Source organism: Rutidosis leptorrhynchoides, chromosome 1 (assembly GCF_046630445.1).
Source record: "Rutidosis leptorrhynchoides isolate AG116_Rl617_1_P2 chromosome 1, CSIRO_AGI_Rlap_v1, whole genome shotgun sequence".
NCBI lineage: Eukaryota > Viridiplantae > Streptophyta > Magnoliopsida > Asterales > Asteraceae > Rutidosis > Rutidosis leptorrhynchoides.
Genome location: NC_092333.1, coordinates 147,273,471 through 147,280,475, shown reverse-complemented (window position 1 = coordinate 147,280,475; position 7,005 = coordinate 147,273,471). Strand labels below are relative to the sequence as shown.

Genomic DNA, 7,005 nt, shown 5'->3' with positions numbered 1-7,005 from the left:
AATGAACAAGATATAATTCAAGTGGTTCCATTTATTGATAAGAAACGTCTAAAAATGACAAGAGTACGAGTCGCAGAATGCAAAGTACAAGATATCTCCGCATACGAAAGGACGTTCGAAAATCCGGAACCGGGACCTGAGTCAACTATCAACGCGCAACGTAACGGACCTAAAATTACAAGTCAACTATGCACAAGAATATAATATAATATATATATAATTATATAAAATTATATATATTATATTATATATTAAATAAATCAAGCAGCCCACGTTTAATTGAAGGATGTATGCTGGCCAACCTGTCTATGTGATCGCATGGAAATAACAAAGGGAACCCATGCGATCGCATGGCTCCCAAACTCAGCTCACATCTATAAAAGGCAGCGAATTGGACGAGTAATATATATCTTTTTCTCTTCCTTTCTCTGTAAGAAATATATATATGTATATATATATATATATATATATATATATATATATATATATATATATATATATATATATATATAATTTAAAGTTTAATTTAAGTTTAATAATAATTGGGTTATTGTAAGAAATGTTTTAAGGTTTTGTAAGTCTGAACTTTGTCCGTGTAACGCTACGTGATTAATCACCACTGTAAGCTATGTTCTTCCTTTTTAAATTAATGTCTTGTAACTAAGTTATTATTATGCTTATTTGAGCCAAAGTAATCGTGATGTTAGACTAAATATTAAGACGGGGTTATTAGATTTTGTACCATAATTAAGGTTTGGACAAAAGACCGTCACTTGTGGACATTGGACTATTGACTATTAATAGATAGGGGGTATTGTCTAATCGAATGACAACTCATTAGAATCTGTCGAACCTATCTTCAAATTAGTTAATCTAATAATTATTAAAATGATTATGTATGTTCTATTTAGTGACGTTTATACGACATCTTTTACGATCATTTAATTAATTATTCGGGTTAGGTAATTGATTATTCATTCTGATCAAGTGGGTAAATTAATATTCATATCTCATTAAAACAGGGGTGGATTACATACAAAGATAATTGGTGTAATTGTTAACAAAGTATTAAAACCTTGGATTACACGCAGTCGATAACCTGGTGTAATTATTAACAAAGTATTAAAACCTTGTTACAGTTCGAATCCCTAATTAGTTGGAATATTTGACTTCGGAAATAAGGTTAATTTAACGAGCATTTTATAATTATGACCGATGGACTATTATGGACAAAAACTAGATAGGTATCAAATAAACCAGGACAAAGGACAATTAACCCGGGTAACAATTAATTAAAATCAAACCGTCAAACATCATGATTACGGAAGTTTAAATAAGCATAATACTTTTATTTTATATTTCATCGTACCTTTATTTACTGTCATTTTAATTACTGCAATTTACTTTATCGCAATTTAAATTCTGTCATTTATTTTATCGTCATTTATCTTTACGCTTTATATAGAATCGACAAACCGGTCATTAAACGGTAAAACACCCTTTTTATAATAATAATAATAATACTACTATATTACTGATATATATATATATATATATATATATATATATATATATATATATATATATATATATATATATATATATATATTTATACAAATATAATTGTTTAAAAATATAGTGTACGCAATAAGCCGTCTCCCCGTGGAACGAACCGGATTTACTAAAAACTACACTACTCTACGATTAGGTACACTGCCTATAAGTGTTGTAGCAAGGTTTAGGCATATTCCATAAATAAATAAATAAAACTTGTGTAATTTGTATCGTATTTTGTAGTATTTCGCAGTAAAAATAATAACTATTTCGTATACACCTCGCATAACATCAAGTTTTTGGCGCCGCTGCCGGGGAACTCGGCGAAAAGCTATATTTTTATGCTATATTTTAGTAAAACTATATTTTTGTAAAAATATATTATTTCTTATTTCATAAAAATATTTTGTATTTATAATAAGTGTTAAAAATAATAATAATAAATATATATATAAATATAAATATTTTTAAGATTTCATTTAAAATATATAAAATTAAAAAGTATTTTTATTTTATTTTTAGTTTTTTAATATAAGTTTGTTTTTATTATTTTGTAAAAATTAAAATTAAAATCAGAATATATATATATATATATATATATATATATATATATATATAATTAAAATGGGCCGAAGCAAATTGGGCTTCTGAATTGTTTCTAATATATTGGGCCATGCGACCGCATGATCCTGAAGGTTTAAACTCATGCGATCGCATGAGCTGTTTTGACAGGCCAAATCAGAGGCATTTATTACGCAGCTAGGGTTTTAAATTTATTATTATTATTTAATTTTTAGGGTTTAATTAAAATATTAATTAGTAATTTAGTTTTATTTTTAGTTTTAATTAGTTTTATTAAGTTAATACTTTTATAAAATAATAATATAAAAATAATATTTTTATAAAAATAAGTAATTTTTTCATTTTTTTGTTTCTTTTTATAAATTGTATATTTTAAACATTTAATTCGTAATTTGTATATTTATCATTCGTAATTAGTTTTAAGTTTAGTTTTTGCCGTAGTTATTTTTATATTTCTAGTTTTTAAGCTTTGCCGTAAAATCCCTTAAGTGCTTTTTCTTTAGATTAAGATTTAGGCGCTTTAGAATTTTGCGACGCCGTTTATATATTTTAGTGCCTTTTAAGTTATTGCCTATTTGGATATAGATTTCCTTTTAAGCTTTAATACCTTTAGGCGCAACTTTTTATATTTAGTTTTTAGACTTTTAAGTTCCGACGCTCTACTTTCTTATTATTGTTTTTCGACTTTTTATTTTTTGACGTTTTTCGACGCACACTTTTTCTTTCTTATTTCTCGACGCTCTAGTTTTTAGGACATAGAATTTTCTTTATCTTCTTTAAACTTCGACGAAAAATTATTTTAAGTGGTTAAATTGATAGACATCCAAAATTTTCTGGTTCGTAGTAATAGTTGGATTTGTTAGTGGCGAGTTGTGGGCTTTCGATTTAAAGGGTCCTGGCTACCTGCTGCATCTATTGGCTATTCGAAACGTGGGCAAAATCAGAAAAGTCTATTAATTTGATAACTTATATAATTTTTATCTTTTATAACTAATAGGATATTCAGTGAATGCACCGAGCAAAACGTTCACCACCTGTAACTCGATTAAGACATCTAGCCAATATTGCAGCTGTTGATTTTTCTTTAGATTCATCATCTAGTCGACCAAGTACTTAAATTCAAATTTTCGATAATCCATTTTTTGAACCCGACCTCACAATTGAGAACCCGGAGGATATTCAAGGATAATTCAGAGATCCTGAACCACTAATCATTCCTCCTGAACCACAAATCATTCAACCAGAGATTGTCGAGGAAGAAACCATTAAATCAGAATCCTCTAGTGATTCAGATTTAACAAACTCAATTATGGAAGTAACGGAACCTCTAAGTATGGAAGATCGAATAAGAGCCACACGCACTGGCCAAGGACACGCCATTATTAAGCCAGACATTAATGCGCCAGATTATGAAATCAAAGGACAAATCCTACACATGGTAACTAATCAATGCCAATATAGTGGTATGTCAAAAGAAGATCCAAACGAACATCTTCGAACCTTTAATAGGATCTGTACTATATTCAAAATCAGAGAAGTTGAGGATGAACAGATCTATCTCATGTTGTTTCCCTGGACTTTAAAGAGAGAAGCCAAAGATTGATTAGAATCGTTACCTGAAGGGGCGATTGACACATGGGATGTCTTAGTTGAAAATTTTCTTAAAAAATTATTTCCGGCATCTAAAGCTGTGAGACTTCAAGGAGAAATTGTTACGTTCACGCAAAAGCCAAATGAAACTCTATATGAGGCGTGGACAAGATTCGAAAAATTGTTGAGACGATGTCCTCAACACGGTTTAGATACTCATCAAATAGTACAAATATTCTACCAAGGTGTCGATATTACTACACGAAAAGACATCGACATAGCAGCTGGTGGTTCCATTATGAAGAAAACCGCAGCCGAAGCTCACAAAATTATTGATAACACTGCCTCCTACTCACATGAGTGGCATCAGGAAAAAGATATCTTTTGTTCATCTAAAGTGGCTAGAGCCGATTCTAGCCATGACTTTGATTCCATTTTCGCAAAAATAGATGCTTTCGAGAGACGAATGGAAAAGATGACTAAAGATATTCACGCAATACGAATCAGTTGTGAGCAATGCGGTGGACCACACTTAATAAAAGATTGTCACATTGAACAAACGATGGAACAACGTGAGAATATTTCCTACATGAACCAAAGGCCAGGAAATAATTATCAAAATAATTATCAACCGCTAAGGCCAAACTTCAATCGAAATCAAAACATTCTTTACAATCCAAATGGACCCAACAATAACTCATACAACCAACAAGGTCCGAATAACCAACCAACTCAAAACAACACTTTCAATCAATAAAGACCTGGCTTGTATAAACCACCACAACAAACCGAAGAGAAAAAGCCAAATTTGAAAGAAATGATGGCAAAGCTAATGGAATCTCAAACACAATTTATTAAATCTCAAACCCAAACCAATGAGAGGTTTGATCAGTCATTAAGAACTCAACAAGCTTCCATTTTGAATCTAGAAAAACATGTAGGTACTCTTACTAGCATGATGAGTGAGAGGGAATAAGGAAAGCTACCGAGTAATACTGAAGTAAATCCTCGGAGTGAGAATGTTAACATGGTGTCAACAAATTCTGAAAAACCATCATCAGAAGATGGGAAGGTTTTTGATGTGAGTAACAATGAAGAAGTTACAACACCACCACCACCCGAGTATGTAAAGCCAGTGGTGGCACCATACAGACCACCCATCCTGTTTCCAAGAAAAGGAGTTGAGTATGAGCAAGTAATAGGTAATAAAGTTTGTGATACCTCTGGAAAGAAGAAGAAGAATAAGAAAGTACAAGAAACAAAAATCGTAAAGATAAACCCGGTGAAGACAGTTCCACCAAAAGTTCCACCCAGGGTGGGTGATCCGGGTGAATTTATTGTTCCTTGTCTACTTAGTGATTGTGTCATGTATGATGCACTAGCAGATTTAGGTGCGATTGTGAGTGTTATGCCTCTTTCATTATATAAGAGATTAGGAGTAGGTGAGTTAAGTCCAACAGAAATGAGTGTCCGACTCTTTGATCAAACCATTAGGCACCCAGTTGGAATTGCTGATAATCTACCCATTCAAGTAGGTAATTTAACCTTTCTAGTCGAATTTATTGTCATTGACATAGAAGAGGACCCAAGCATTCCTCTAATTTTAGGTCGACCATTCTTAGCGTCCACCGGGGCGTTATTTGATGTAAGAAAAGGTAGAATGACACTTAGTGATGGTGACAAATCGGTCACCTTTGTGATTCGAAAGACTAAATCTCCACCAACCAAAACCGTTGAACCAGCAAAAATGATTGGTAAGAACCACATTGTTTTACCAACTTCAACGGTAGTGCTTAACAATAATAAAACGCCTAAGTGTGGGGAAAATGAAGTAAAACCTAATGATGACCTGATAACAAAGAACCCCGTTGTTGATACGAAATTAAATGACTCCGTTATTAATAGTTCAATGAAGAAACTTATTAAACGGATTCGCGATGCTAGAACCAAGGGGAACTTTAAGTTATGTAACCGGTTAGTATCTAATCTATCGCCTAAATAAAAGGCGAAACTAGTTGAATTTGTGGAAATTACACAGGAATCCGACCAATGGCTTAAAGCAAAAGTCACAGATATGAAAGTTGATTATGGTCCAAGAGAAATTGACAATGAAGTTAATCACAATTTTGACACCACAGCTACCTAAGTATGGGGAGATTCAGATGTTCTAAAAAGAAAATGCTGTCTAGAGTTAGTTGTTCTGTTCTCGTGTAGTTCAGAGAATGGAATCCGATTGGTCTTTTCCACTAGCAGACACTAAAGAACTAGTTTTCTTCCCCCATTCTGAATTATTTTTGTTTTGTAGGTTTTGAATAAAATTAATATGCATTTTTAAATTTAAGTTTTGTGTGAATTTAAAAACAAAATTTACTTTATTTCATTAAGTTTAAAAAATGATTTCTAAAATTCATCGTAAGTTGAAGACTAGGTCATGAAACCGAAATTGCTTTACCCGAGGGCGGGGCGAAAAATTTTGTTATCATTATTTTTAAATTATTGATCTAAAGTATAAAAAAAAAAAAATTAAAAAACCCAAAAATCTTTGCTTTTAAAACAATCGCTTTAAAAATGACAAATTTTAAATTTTGTCGAGGGACGGACTAGGTAAACATACCGAAACTACCTAAAGTAAAAGGAAACAAAATTTTAAAAAATTATTCATTTAAATTGTTTTAATAAATAAAGGTTTGGTTTTATAAAATATATATATATATATATATATATATATATATATATATATATATATATATATATATATATATATATATATATATATATATATATATATATTATATGTTTGTAGTTTATCTTATGTACAAAACAGGGTAAAACAGCGCACTTTCAAAGAATGACATTAAAGTTCAGCAAAAGCTACTAATTTTTACGACAAGACGCAAAATATCAAATGTGATATAAAATAATATGTTTGCAAACTCGGTATTTTTAATCATTTTTCTACACTAATCACCCTCATGAATTTATAATTATAGTCTGATTTCATGCAAATGAGGGCATTGCATGATCTCAAGTGTGGGGAAGGGTTATAAATTCTCTCGGGTTTACACTTGGTTTAATTGCCAAATTTTGTGAAAATTTGAAAAATTTTCAATTAAATGAATTCAAAATCATGTTTATACATATTTATGAACGATAAAACTAGGTGATAATACCGAAATTATTGTTACCTCGGAGAGAACATAAATTGAGAAACAACCCAAAACGCTTGAATTCATTTAAAATGGAATAGAGGAGAATAAAAATGCAAAGAAAAAAATAAAT

At 30.8% G+C, this 7,005-nt stretch overlaps 1 non-coding gene across 1 annotated transcript; it reads right to left on the bottom strand.

Annotated features, from left to right (window-relative positions):
• Positions 1-3,829: 3,829 nt before the first annotated feature.
• Positions 3,830-3,936, bottom strand: LOC139887112 (small nucleolar RNA R71). Its single transcript, XR_011772957.1, has one exon. It is a non-coding gene; the product is annotated as a small nucleolar RNA R71 (small nucleolar RNA).
• Between the last annotated feature and the right edge of the window lie 3,069 nt (positions 3,937-7,005).